The 12,314-nt window shown below is 44.8% G+C and overlaps 1 protein-coding gene across 1 annotated transcript in view; it reads right to left on the bottom strand.

Annotated features, from left to right (window-relative positions):
* The window catches only part of FREM1 (FRAS1 related extracellular matrix 1), a 1,195,879-nt gene that overhangs the window by 538,532 nt on the left and 645,033 nt on the right, over nucleotides 1-12,314 (bottom strand). The window lies entirely within an intron of this gene.

Raw genomic sequence — 12,314 nt, 5'->3', positions numbered from 1 at the left:
AAACAAAATGGTGGAATCCTCCAGAAGGCAAGAAACACTGCCTCTTTCAAAAATCCAGCAACAACAGGAAGAGAAGTTACATGATGCTCTCTTTAGTAAAACTACTCAGAGGGGCTAGCCAAAGTCAGCCCAACAATCACTATACACATCTGTAATGCACTTTTTCAAATTTGTCATAAGTTTTTTGTTGAAAGCACCACATCGCTATTAGCTGGAGGGTCTGCCTAAGGTGAACTATGAAATTGGCATTGGCATACATAGCCCACTGTCTATTGTGCTGAAGTCAGGCACGCATTGGTGGTATACTCTTTCTTTGTTGAAGTTAGGCATCCATATGCTTCAGCCAGAAGGCAGTCAGAAGCATCAGCGTAGTGATTTTAAATAACTGCAGAGATAAAGGTAAGGATCTCGGGAGGATAGCTCAGGGGCAACGTGCTCACCTTGGAAGCAAGACGCCGCAGAGCAGCACAGGTTCGATCCCCGGGTCCGCGCTTAGAAACCTCTGGGTATTAAGCACGTTATAAATAACCTATCATATCATATCAAGTGCCGCTTTATTTGTTTCTGCATTTCTCAAAGGAATTTGTTAATTTAGGGTAGCTCAGGACAACAGAGCTTTCTCACTCAATATTCAAAAGCATGAGAGACCAGAATAGGTGGGGGAGGTGAGCATGAAGGGAACCCATTAACTATTCTAGAGGAAAGCTGAAAATTCATTAATGAGGAGGTGTTTTAGGAACTTCTTCATATGCGTGATACATTTTATTCTTTAAAGTGCGGACCTCGCTCGAGAGCAGCAGAGTGCTGTACAGAGAGTGGGTAGCTACCATTTGGGCTGGCCTCGTTTAACAGCAACACAGTACTGTGAGTTGAGGTCTGTGTGTCAGTAAGCGCTTCCATTGGAATTTGTCCTTAATCAGGTGTTTTTGAAAAAGCCATGTTTTGAGAGATTTGAGAAATTTGAGAATTGTGGGGGCATTCTGAGCTGACACCGGGATCGAGTTCCAGGGGGTGGGTGCATAATAAGACAAGGATTGTTTGTGGGTCCTCACCTTGCAGACGAGTTATGATTCAAGCCGGTTGGTCGATTTGCTATGCGAGGAGCGTGTGCCACCAGATATGTGAAGCTTAGCCGAACAGGTACGCTAGTGTGCTACTTGTGACTGCTTTGTAGATTATACATGTAGTCTTGAACCATACCCTGACCTGGAGAGGAAGCCAATATAGCTTGCGTAGAATGGGGTGATTCGGTCAAGGTTCGGTGCATCCATAATAAGACATGCTGCATCGTGGTGGGCTGCCTTTGGGAGAGAAAAGTGAGTAGCTCAGAGCCCCGTCAGGAGACCATTTCCCCCATCAATGTGCGAGAAGACAAGGGCCTGCACTACATTCCGGAAGTCCTGCAGCGGGATAAAGGGTTTGATTTTTCAAAGGGTAGAGATTCGGGGCCAGGCTGTTTGGGCCTTCTTGGCTTTGTGTTTATGGAAGGACAGGTGGCTGTCAATGGTGAAGCCTAAGGATTCTTCTGAGTCTGAGAGTTGTGGATCAAATACTTCTAGACACATATTTATTTTTATTTATTTATTTATTTATTTATATTTATATAGCGCGCAAGCAGCCCAGGGGCATTGAGGCGTTGTTACTTGCAAGAACTTAGTTACACAGGTACAGGCATGGTAGTAGTCGTTGACACATTGTGAATACTACAAAACATCATACTGTTGTTACAGATATTGCACAAAGTCATTATATTACAACTTGTGCAATGGGTCGTATGATAAGTATTCATGCTGATGTGTAGGGCCTTATGTGAGGAGGATGGTTTTCAAGGCTTTGCGGAAGGTGGTGAGGGAGGCCTCACCTCGGATAGTGGGAGGTAGGGCATTCCAGTGAGTGGGTGCGAGATAAGGGAAGCTGGATCCGCCCGCTCTGGCTCTTTTTACTAATGGCACAGAGAGCATGTTGGTATACAGTGATCTGATTTGCCTTGTAGTGGAGACGTGGTAGATCCTTTGTGAGAGGTAGGCAGGAGCAGTGAGGTACATGCACTTGTGGGTCAGTGTCAGGGCTTTGAAGACGATCCTTTCCTTTATTGGGAGCCAGTGGGCTAATTTTCTGGCCTCAGAGATGTGTTCTCTTTTAGCAATGCCTTGGGCTGCCCGGAGAGCATTGTTCTGTATGACTTGTAGTCTCTCTAAGTTTTTGTTGGAGGTTCCTAGAAAGAGTACGTTGCAGTAGTCTAGCCTAGAACCAGTGATCGCTCTGGCTATGTTGGTGCAGTTCTCTTTGGAGAGAAAGGGTCAGACTGCATTGATTAGTTTGGCATGATATGCAGCTGCGGAGGCTATTGCATTGACTTGTCTATCCATGGATATCATTGAGCCATTGTTGGACAAGTTGTTTTTATGGCTGGTGGATGGTTGAGGACAAATTCAGAATTGGAAGGGTTTAGTTTAAGGCAGGCAGCCAACATCCAAGACTAGATGATGGCTAGGTAATCATGGAGATGGATGATGTCCTGCTCGCTATTAACTCTCATGTACAAATGAGTATTGTCTGCGTAATGGTGGATGGCTATTTTGGGATCTTTGAGGAGAGTGCTCAGAATCTCCATGTAAAGGTTAAAAAGGATTGGTGAGAGGATTGAGCTTTGGGGGACTCTGCAGAAGACCTGGAATTGGTTAGAAGTAACACGTTCATCTGGACTGTCTGGTGTCTGCCTGAGAGGTAGGAGGTAAACCAATTCAGGACAGTGCCAGAGAATCCCATCCTACTGGCAAGCAGGGAGAGAAGGATGAGGTGGTTGGCGGTGTCAAAAGCAGCCAAGAGGTCAAGGAGGACAAGGAGGCATGAGTCGACCTTATACATGATTTGGAGGGCATCCTCCACCACCTGGACGGTGGCTGTCTCGATGCTACACTTGGGGCGGAACTCTGACTGATAGTCATTTAGGAGGTGGAGTTGTTCAGTTCTGGCCAGTAGTTGTGTAGCGCTTCCCATTGTATCTACCTCCTATAATGTAGTATTGCAGATTTTTAGACAATTTAAGCAGGCTCTTCTGCAGACTCTTTCTATACCCAGATATCAAATATGTTATCTGGAAGGAGTGGCGAGATGAAGATGGAGCCCCCATTTCCAGTTTTATGGTTCCGACATTTGGGCTTGATGCCATATGGCCCACCAGAGTGTTCAATGAACTCCAATATCACTGGCAACACTGAATAACTCCAGGGACAGCATCTGTAAAGTAATAGGGCAGACTATAATTTTTGGGTACTTGCTCTCTAACTTTTTGTGTCCCCTCCTCCCTCCTTTCCTTTCTCCCTCGGGCCGGCCTCCCTTGGCCCTTCTCCTACCCCCACCTGCGAGGCTAAGTACCTTGGGGTGATCTTTGATTTCACGCTTTCCTTCTCTGCCCACATCTCTGATGTCTCACAAAAGTCAAACTTCTTACTGCACCTCCTCAGAGATACTCTTCCATTCCTCTCTTTCCCCCAGAAGCTCACTGTCTCCGACGCCCTGGTTCTCTCTAGGTTGGACTATTGTAACAGCCTCTCTCTAAATCTACCTGACTCTACTCTCCGCCCTTTGCAACTCACCCAGAACAGGACTGCAAGACTTGTCCTTTGCCTCAAGCCATGGGATCGTATCTCTCCAGCCCTGAAATTTCTCCATTGGGTCCCAGTGGATGCAAGGATTAAATTCAAAACCCTTTGCATTGTCCACAAGGCTTTCTGGGGCCTGGGTCCAAAATACCTTCAGCTATCCCTCTGTAAATACCTCCCCTGTCGAGCTCTTCACTCCTTTACCTCTAACTCTCTCAGGGTCACTCGTTTTTCAAAGAAACGAGCTGGGGGTAGATCTCTGTCTTCAGCTGGGGCCTCCCTCTGAAACTGGAGGAGAACCATTTCCGGATCCGGAAGCACCTCAAGACCTTCCTCTTTGCTTCTGCCTTCAGCCCTCCTCTCCCCTGCTGATCTGCTCTCTCTTGGCATTGTGCACCTGGCCACCCTTTGACTTCCGGGCCCTGGGTATCTGCTCACCCTGCCACTCACCCGCACTGCCTCCTGTCAATACCTTGCACCAGGGCCTGTATCTGTAACCATACAGCCCCCCCCCTCACTTACCAGACACACCCTATCTGGTGCCTTAAACCCAGCACTTACCACTTGCTGGCGGCACTACCACTGTTTGATGAGTTGTTCTTGTTCTCCCTTGTACCCCTCCCATGCCTTGAGCGCAATACAAATAAAATATTATATCATATCATACCCTAAAGGTTTTGATAGCTTCCATTTTTAAAAACTTGTTTTACTTAAAGGACTTAAAGGAGGTACTCGTGTCACTGGAACTGTTTATCTGGAGTACAGGCCTTAGTAGCCTGTATGGTGACCAGGGAAAGCATGCTTATTAAGAAGCATATGTGGGTCCCAGGTTGACTGTATCAATCTGAAAGTGTGTTGTGGAGTAGGCGGGGGGACCGCTGTGATCTTGTTTAGGTTACCTCAGGGCTGTAGCCACTTTCACCCATTACTATCCTTGGGCACCTACATGGCAGCCATTTGGGTACTATTGTAATGCTCTGCTATTTATTTATTACATTTGTTACACGGCCAGACCCTGAGGTATCACGGCGAGGTTACCTGCCATTTTGTTTTTTGTTCTTTTGTTAGGGCAGCATTTTATTTTTGGAGGTTTTCTTTTTGGGGACACCTGCACTTTTTTGCTTTTCCTTTCTTTTATTTTTGTATCTTGGCTCTGGTTTTGTGGTCAGAGGGACTTCTACTGAAGTCCATGTGCCTCTGAAACACATTCTCTTTATATGGTTCCGAAGTAGCCCATATGTCTCCTTGGACAGGGGCACTTTTAAAACACCCCATTCCTGCCTGTGGATGATTATATTACCCTGCATTGATTTTGAAGAGTAGGCTGGTGAAAGGTGCAATTTAGTTTTGGCTTCCAATCTACTGCATTTGTGTCCCAATGTACCATTTTGGCAGCCATTCGGGCACTAATGTATTTGTACTGTATTAAGTTCTGCTCTCGCCATTTTGTTTCTGCGGCTTCCTTTGTTCTAAGGAACAACTAAGTAGGTTTAATATGGCAGTCCTGCACTCGTGGGGGTCTTTGGGAGCCCACATGGTAGCCTTCATATTGGTTTTTACTTTTTTACACCAGTATATGTCAGTTCCAGTCACATTATGTGTGGGTGGTTTGGGTCTAGGTTGAGTGGCAGTCCTAAGGGCCAATCATTTTGGTTGGCCACCTGACCCCTATGTTTCCAGCCCGCTCTTGTGATTGTTGGGCTGGCTTTGGCTAGCCCCTCTGAGTAGTTTCAATAAAGAGTATCATGTACCTTCTCTTCCTGTTGTTGCAGGATTTTTGAAAGAGGCAGTGTGTCTTACCTTCTGGAGGATTCCATGCTGCTTCCCACTATTGCTTCAATTTAAGGCACTCATTTGGCCATACTGGGTGAATGTAGTGGCTTGAGCACATGTCTGGGTAGGGTTTCCTGCTGCTGGACATCCATTCCAGGCTTCCTGCATCCTCCTGCAGACTCCACTTGTGTGCTGGATCAGGCCTTCCATGCTGGGACTAGCAGTTTCTCGGACATTCTTTTCTTTGGTGTAAATTGTAACCACAAGGCAGATGTTAAATGGCCACTGTGGACACACGTGCTCACTATGAGAAAGGTTGGGGCTGGTTTTGACAGTTTTAGGGCCAACTTGATTGTCTAACGCGCCTGTACACAAGTGTTTCTAGGCATGACAAGAAAAGGAGGGGGGACAGAGGGAGGACAAAACAACGATCTTACTATGCCTTGTGTCATTCAGATCGCACAAGTGCGGGGAGGAGGGAGGGTGAGAAGTGCCATGGGGGTCGGGGAGTGCAGGTAACTCAATAGGTGCGGCAATTAAAGCCCTTTTGTGTGATTGGTAGTCTGACTTAGGCCAGCCCCTGTGTCGATGTGATATCTTGGGAAGACCCTATTCCCATGCTCAATCCTGGATGTATTTTCAGGAGAGCAACAGCTTTACTTACATGCCGAGGGATTTGTTTTGGTTTATTTTTAAGAACAGATCTTTTGATACTGGCTGGACACTATATCCTGGCTTAGCTCCAGTTTGGAATTTCTACTCCTGGACATCCTTTCTGTCCTCTTCATTGGCTGATCAGGCTTGCTAAGTGGGCTTTCCTTTGCATGCTATCTTATTGCTGCTTCCTGATTTTACCGCCATGGGTTGGGCACCTTGGTGTTGTATGTTGCCGTTGTTTGTTTGGAAGGGTGGTGGGAATCAGTGAACTCACCTTATTTACTCATCCAGGCCTTCTTGGGTTGCCCCTACCATTGTTATTTTTGTGCCACCATCTTCTGCTGGAGTGCTGCCTATCTTTGTCCTTCAATGGACCGGAATATCCTGTCTGCGTACTTTTGTCCTTCTGGAACCATCTTTGCCTTTGTTTCCACTTTTGGTTGGGGGGGATGGGGGGGACTCCATTCCCAGGAAGGACAATTGTTCTTCCTTTTGGGCCATCAGTGTCATCATTGGTCTTGGGTTCAAGTCCCTGGGTGACCGGATACTACAATTTGCCCTGCAAAGGAAGACACCTTGACCACCGGGTTGCTTGGCATTACCCTGGCCAACATTTTGGGAACTGCCAGCATGTCTTTATAGCTGTGGGAACTGGTTTGTTACTCCAGATACTTATCTCCAGGGGTCCCCTTGATCAATAGTTGGGGGTTCTAGCAGATCTTCCTCTATTGAAGTTCTGCCGTTAACTTTCATTGGCTCGAATCCTGCTCTGCAGCTCTCCTCCATGAAGTGGAAATGCATTGTTACTTTGTTACATTTGTATCATTCACTTTTCTAGAAGTGTAATGTGTCTTTGTGGTTAGTACCCTGAGTCTAATGTAATCTTGCCTGTGTGGCACCCTGTGGGTTTGGTTGTCACCCCCCTTTAGATCTATATGCGTTTAACACAGTGTGAATTCTTATCCGTCATGTTACTATGCGCTAGAGGGTGAGGCATATTATGATTTTTGTTTGTCTGGCATCTTAGGGACTGATAATGACTACATTAATGCAATTAACATTTGTGTAGCTTTCCAGTGTCTTCCCCCCTTCCCTAGACCATATGTGTGATGCCTCATCTCACAAGTTAGTATTAGGGGTGGAGTGGGTCTTATGTGCATCCAGATAGCCAGAACTGTATAAGAATAGAGGCGACTGCAAGATGTCTTTGTGAAATTCAGGGTCTCAACCCGAAGCAGCTGGAAAAGGACCTGCCCAAGGAAGATGAAGGCCCTGTTCATACAGTTATAAACCAATGCTGAAGTAAGCAGGAAGTAGAATGCTCCAGACCTTACTTGGGGACCAGAGGGAACCATACTAGTGTTCCTTGCCTTGACTTTATGGGCACAGCCAGGTTGCTCACCTCAGGGATTGGGGTTTTATCAGAATGACACAGGAATGTCATTTGGGGTCGCCAGGGGTCGCAACTGTGACCCCTGACGTCTCCCTTGCTACCCCTGTGTTTTCTCTTGCTACCCGTAACACAATATCTTTTTGTTCTTCTTTTTAAAATAATTGTAAGCTCCTGGGCTGTGGCCAGCGCTATGTAGCTCTTTGCTTCTGGAGTGGCTGGCTTTCTTGTTCAGGCCTCTTAAAAAAAACAGGGGGTTCCACAAGTCTAACAATTTCAGCAGAGTCCCTAAATAAGAAAGAATAGGACTGACAAATAATTTGTCTTTCTGGAATTCTATACAATAATTGCTAGACTCATTAAAGGTTTATTTCAGGCACACTTCAGGGGGTGAGTCACTGATTTAGTCTGTTCTTAAACACCTCAACTCAGCCTTTCATCCTTCAGAGGTCGATAAATGAGTACCAAGACAGGTTGGGTGATATTGTATGTATATTTGTTCTATATGAACAGCTTAAGCATAAGTGCTATATAATAACACGTCATTATCATTTGGCCTTGGACGTCTGCTTGCATTGACAGTTATTTGGTAATATGGGCCTATACACACTGATATTAACAATACATATGGTGATCTAGTCTTGTATAAAATGTATATCACTATCGTAATCATATTTTTCTTAGTGTACATAGGAACAATGCTATGCGATGCCACTTCCTGTTTTGTCAAGGAGTGAAAGGTCATGTTCCATCGCTCACTGTGATGTCATATTGGGTGGGGTCAAATGATATCAATTCCCGTGATGTCATCAGAAGTCAAGGGTCACGTGATGTCACTTACGTAACCCCTGGCATTTTGGTGAAATTAAGTCCCTGGAATGACACTTCTAGTGGTTCTAGGTCATTTGGTCGAAAATAAATGGTCGACAGGACAAATGGTCGACACCAAAAGGTCGACAGGTCAAATGGTCGAATTTTTTTATTTTGTTTTTTCACATTGTTTTTTTTTTGGGGGGGTCCCCCCCGAACCCGCTTTTCTTTGCTAAAAACCCCTTTTTTCCCTAAACGAAAACCTAAAAAATATATATATAAATTAAAAAAAAATTCGACCATTTGACCTGTCGACCAAATTGTGTCGACCATTTGTCTGTCGACCATTTGTCTGTCGACCATTTGACTGGACACCACTTCTAGTCACTGAGATGCTAACGTGGTTTCCGGGATTCTGGTTCTCCTGCAATGCATCAGCAGTAACTAGTTTGTCTGGGTCTTATCCTGCATTGCTACTTCAGCAAGTCTGCAATCTCTGCTACTGAAGTAGCTCTTCTACTACCCATCATCATATCATCATGTTCCTCTTTCATCAGTTCAAGGTCTTTCCCCTGTTCTCCGTGGCTGTGGCCACTGCCTGCACATCCACACTGAACCAAGACCGTGGGCCTCATCACAAGTTGGGCTGTAGACCTTAAATGCGGCGGTAACGGTATTACCGCTGCATTTAAGGTCTGGACCTCTCACGAGTTGGGTGCTAAATGGGCTGTTTTACCTCCAGCTTTTTCTGGAGGTGAAAACCCCATTTAGCGTCCGGTATTACCGCCAGCTGTATTAGTGCGCGGTATTAGCGCCGAGGAGTCCCCATTGGGTCCTATGGACCCAATGGTGATTTACAGTTAACGCCCAACCTGTGATCTGGCGGTAATACCACTGGACCGGTGGGCGCTAACGCTATTACAGTTGGGCGGTATTGCAGCCGGGATACTGGCCAACTTGTGATGAGGCCCTCTGACTGCTCTGTTGCACTCCAACAAGAACCTAACTGACTGGCCTCATTGCCTAGACTAGCATTGCACAGCTAGGAAAGCATTGGGTGCAAGCTGTGCACAACCACAGTTTGTGCCGATGCTATAGATTGCCTTTCACAATGACTTTTTTCTTGGGTTAATCCCATTAACTACGTTTGATTTATGGACCAGTTCTCAAGCCTCTGCCCTGTAACTTCTCACCACTCTGCTCAATAGCTAACTACCTGCATGCCATAGGATAGCAAACCTGCGTGCGATTGACAGCATTCTAGCGAATCAGAGTGCCTGAAGTATTCCGGTATCCTGAATATCTTGTTATCTCAAAACAGAAGCGTGATGCTGCTTGGTTTTTAATTAATTATATATAACCCCTAGCATTTATCTGGCAATGTTCCAAGCCATGTTTGTCAGACTGCCATACCATTAGAAAGGGGAAAAGACCATATGCAAACCAGGCCTGTTCCAAGCCAAAAAGGGGCAGTCCATCCAGAACTGCTAGGTCACACACCCTCTGAAAGAGACTGCAAGCAACCCCAGACATGTTACAACCTCATTGGTCATTGTCAATGGGGTTTAGCTTGAGTCACTAGCCATGGCAAGCTCAGACCCACAAATGCCCATACTTGTCCCACTTCAGTTTTATTTTACAAAGCAGAAGAGTGATAGGTGGAAGGTTGTGGCATACAATAGGAGGTGGGCCTCACCCCCTGCCCCACCAAGTATGCCTGTATGCTTTCTCCCATTGCTTCCTCTCCTGTCCCCTGACCTTATTGAAAAACACTGCACATTCTATATTACATTGTTTTCTTTGCTGAAAAAAATAAAGATACAAATATTTGGCAGTGGTCGGGGGCTAACTTGAATGATTGTAGACAAAGTTGAGCCATTTTAGTGGCTGCCGACCCACGTCTCAAAATTGGCAAAAATTCCTCAAAACAGCCCTTGACCACTGACAAATATTTGTAATCACTTTTTTTTTTTAACATGGACTGTCCAGTCTCTCCTTCCCCTTGCTTGAATGTAGGGTTTCAATAAGACATGCACAGACACAAATAAAATGTATGTTACATTGTTTTTTTTAAAGAAAGTATCTGTCAGTGGGCAGGTGCCTCTGTGAGCAATTGTAGCCAATTTTAAGCCTTTTTATGTGAGTGTGAATTCACATAACCGCAAAAATAAACGGATCTCAAAATTTGCTACAATTCCACAAACTATCCCCGACTAGTGACAAATACTTTTTTTTCAACTTAACAAAGATGTAACATAGATTTTGCATCATACGTATTTATGCCCTCAGGCTGTCTTTGCGACTATTCCAATATATGAAGTGTTAGAGTAAGACACTCACAGGCACTGCAAAATCTCTGTTGCATCATTATTTTGGTGAAAAATAAAATATTTGTTAATTGGCAGGGGAGAAACTGTAGCCATCTTTTTGCCATTTTTGCAACCACCCATTCACTTGTGCATGAAAAAGAAAACGGCCCTGAAATTTTCCACCCTTCTTCTAAACAGCCCCCAACATCTGGCAAATAAGCTTTTTCTTTTGCTCCTGCGCACATGTCAAGATGAGGCAAGCAACTGGTGAGAGGGAGGTGAGTGTCTAAGGAGTCAGCGACAAAGTACACTGTTGAACAGTATTGTTCCACTTTGAAGGCCCTTCCTATTCCAGCACACTGAGGCCCCTGCCAACCTTCCCTTGTCACTACTTGAATGCCTCTGTAAAACTCTTATTAACCCAGGTGACCTCTTCAAGATATTTTGTTGCACCTAAGTCTTGAAAGTACATTTACAAATCTCAAAAATCATTATTTAGCCTCACGCTGCTTTGCATTCTGACACATTCAGGCTTCTGTTCAAGATGGGGCAAAACAAACTACAGTTATCCTCTTTTTGCTTGACATATTTCTTCAAGGATGTATACGTCTGTTGGAGTGGTTTATTAGGATTTGTGTATAGAGTATTCCTGAAAGACAAAAACACATCTTTCTACCGGATCTGGGTTGTTTGCCAGTAACGGAAAAGTTTGCGGCAGAAAAGACTCTAGCTAACTTGACTGTTACGGTCAAACAACCCATACATTAGGAATACACTCTCCCCCACCCTCCACCACTTACCTATTTGCGGCACACCTCCTTGGGTGCTGCCGCCGACTCCCCTGACTCCCTGCGACAACGGTTCTCTGCGCTTACGTGCTTGGGAACTAGCGCTACAGGGTCCTTTACTTTTATTTTTTTGTAAACTTGTTTTTATTGATTTATGCAGGACACCCCCCCCAATCCCCATTCCCATTATAGCAAACAAGGGTATATGGGGACACCCGCGCAACCCCTGTTCCCCTTGTTTGCTATAATGGGTTTGAATGGCATATTTTATCGAATTTTTGGTTGTTCGAACTTTTCGTACAGCCTAAATTCAATCAAATATGCCATTCAGTCTTTTAATTTCGGTCTTGTTGGGTATTTCCCTTTCTACCAACTAGAGCCTTGAAGATATAAGTGGTCATAATTCAGTTTCAGACTGGGCTCAAATCTCACACCCCTATGTAACTGAAGTGTGTGATAGTAGGCAAATAATTTTTTCTCACTGTGACCTATCACTGAAAAGTAGAAGTCCTTAGAACTGATTCGGTCCACATTTTACTCTAGAAACAAAATGCCCCACTCCATATATTGCTCCATAAATTAACAATGACCATTTGCTATTTGGTTTACTCGTGACAATTATTTTGTAATCTTGCTTTCCATGACACCATCAAGTATCAAATCCTCATGTCATTTCCTGTAACACAATTTTCTGTGATTTCACACTGATGTCAATACTTATGCAAATTAGGGCCCCCTAACTGTCCTTTATCACAGAGGCCCGCACACATCATAGAACCCGCTCTGGATATTGACAAAAAGGCATCATTCTTATACAAAATTGCTCACATCCTTAACAGAGGCAGCATCTCACTGACATCTGTTGCTGACTTTCTCAGGAGAAGCATGTTGGCTACACCTTTTGATAGACTGTTCTCTCAATAGCTTGTCTATTAAGAATGGTAATAATGTGTTATTTATTTAGCGCTTTGCCAAAACGATG

This window comes from Ambystoma mexicanum, chromosome 6p, assembly GCF_040938575.1.
Source record: "Ambystoma mexicanum isolate Mex_15411 chromosome 6p, UKY_AmexF1_1, whole genome shotgun sequence".
NCBI lineage: Eukaryota > Metazoa > Chordata > Amphibia > Caudata > Ambystomatidae > Ambystoma > Ambystoma mexicanum.
Note: the sequence above shows the minus strand (reverse complement) of the source record. Positions and strands in the feature narration are given on the sequence as shown.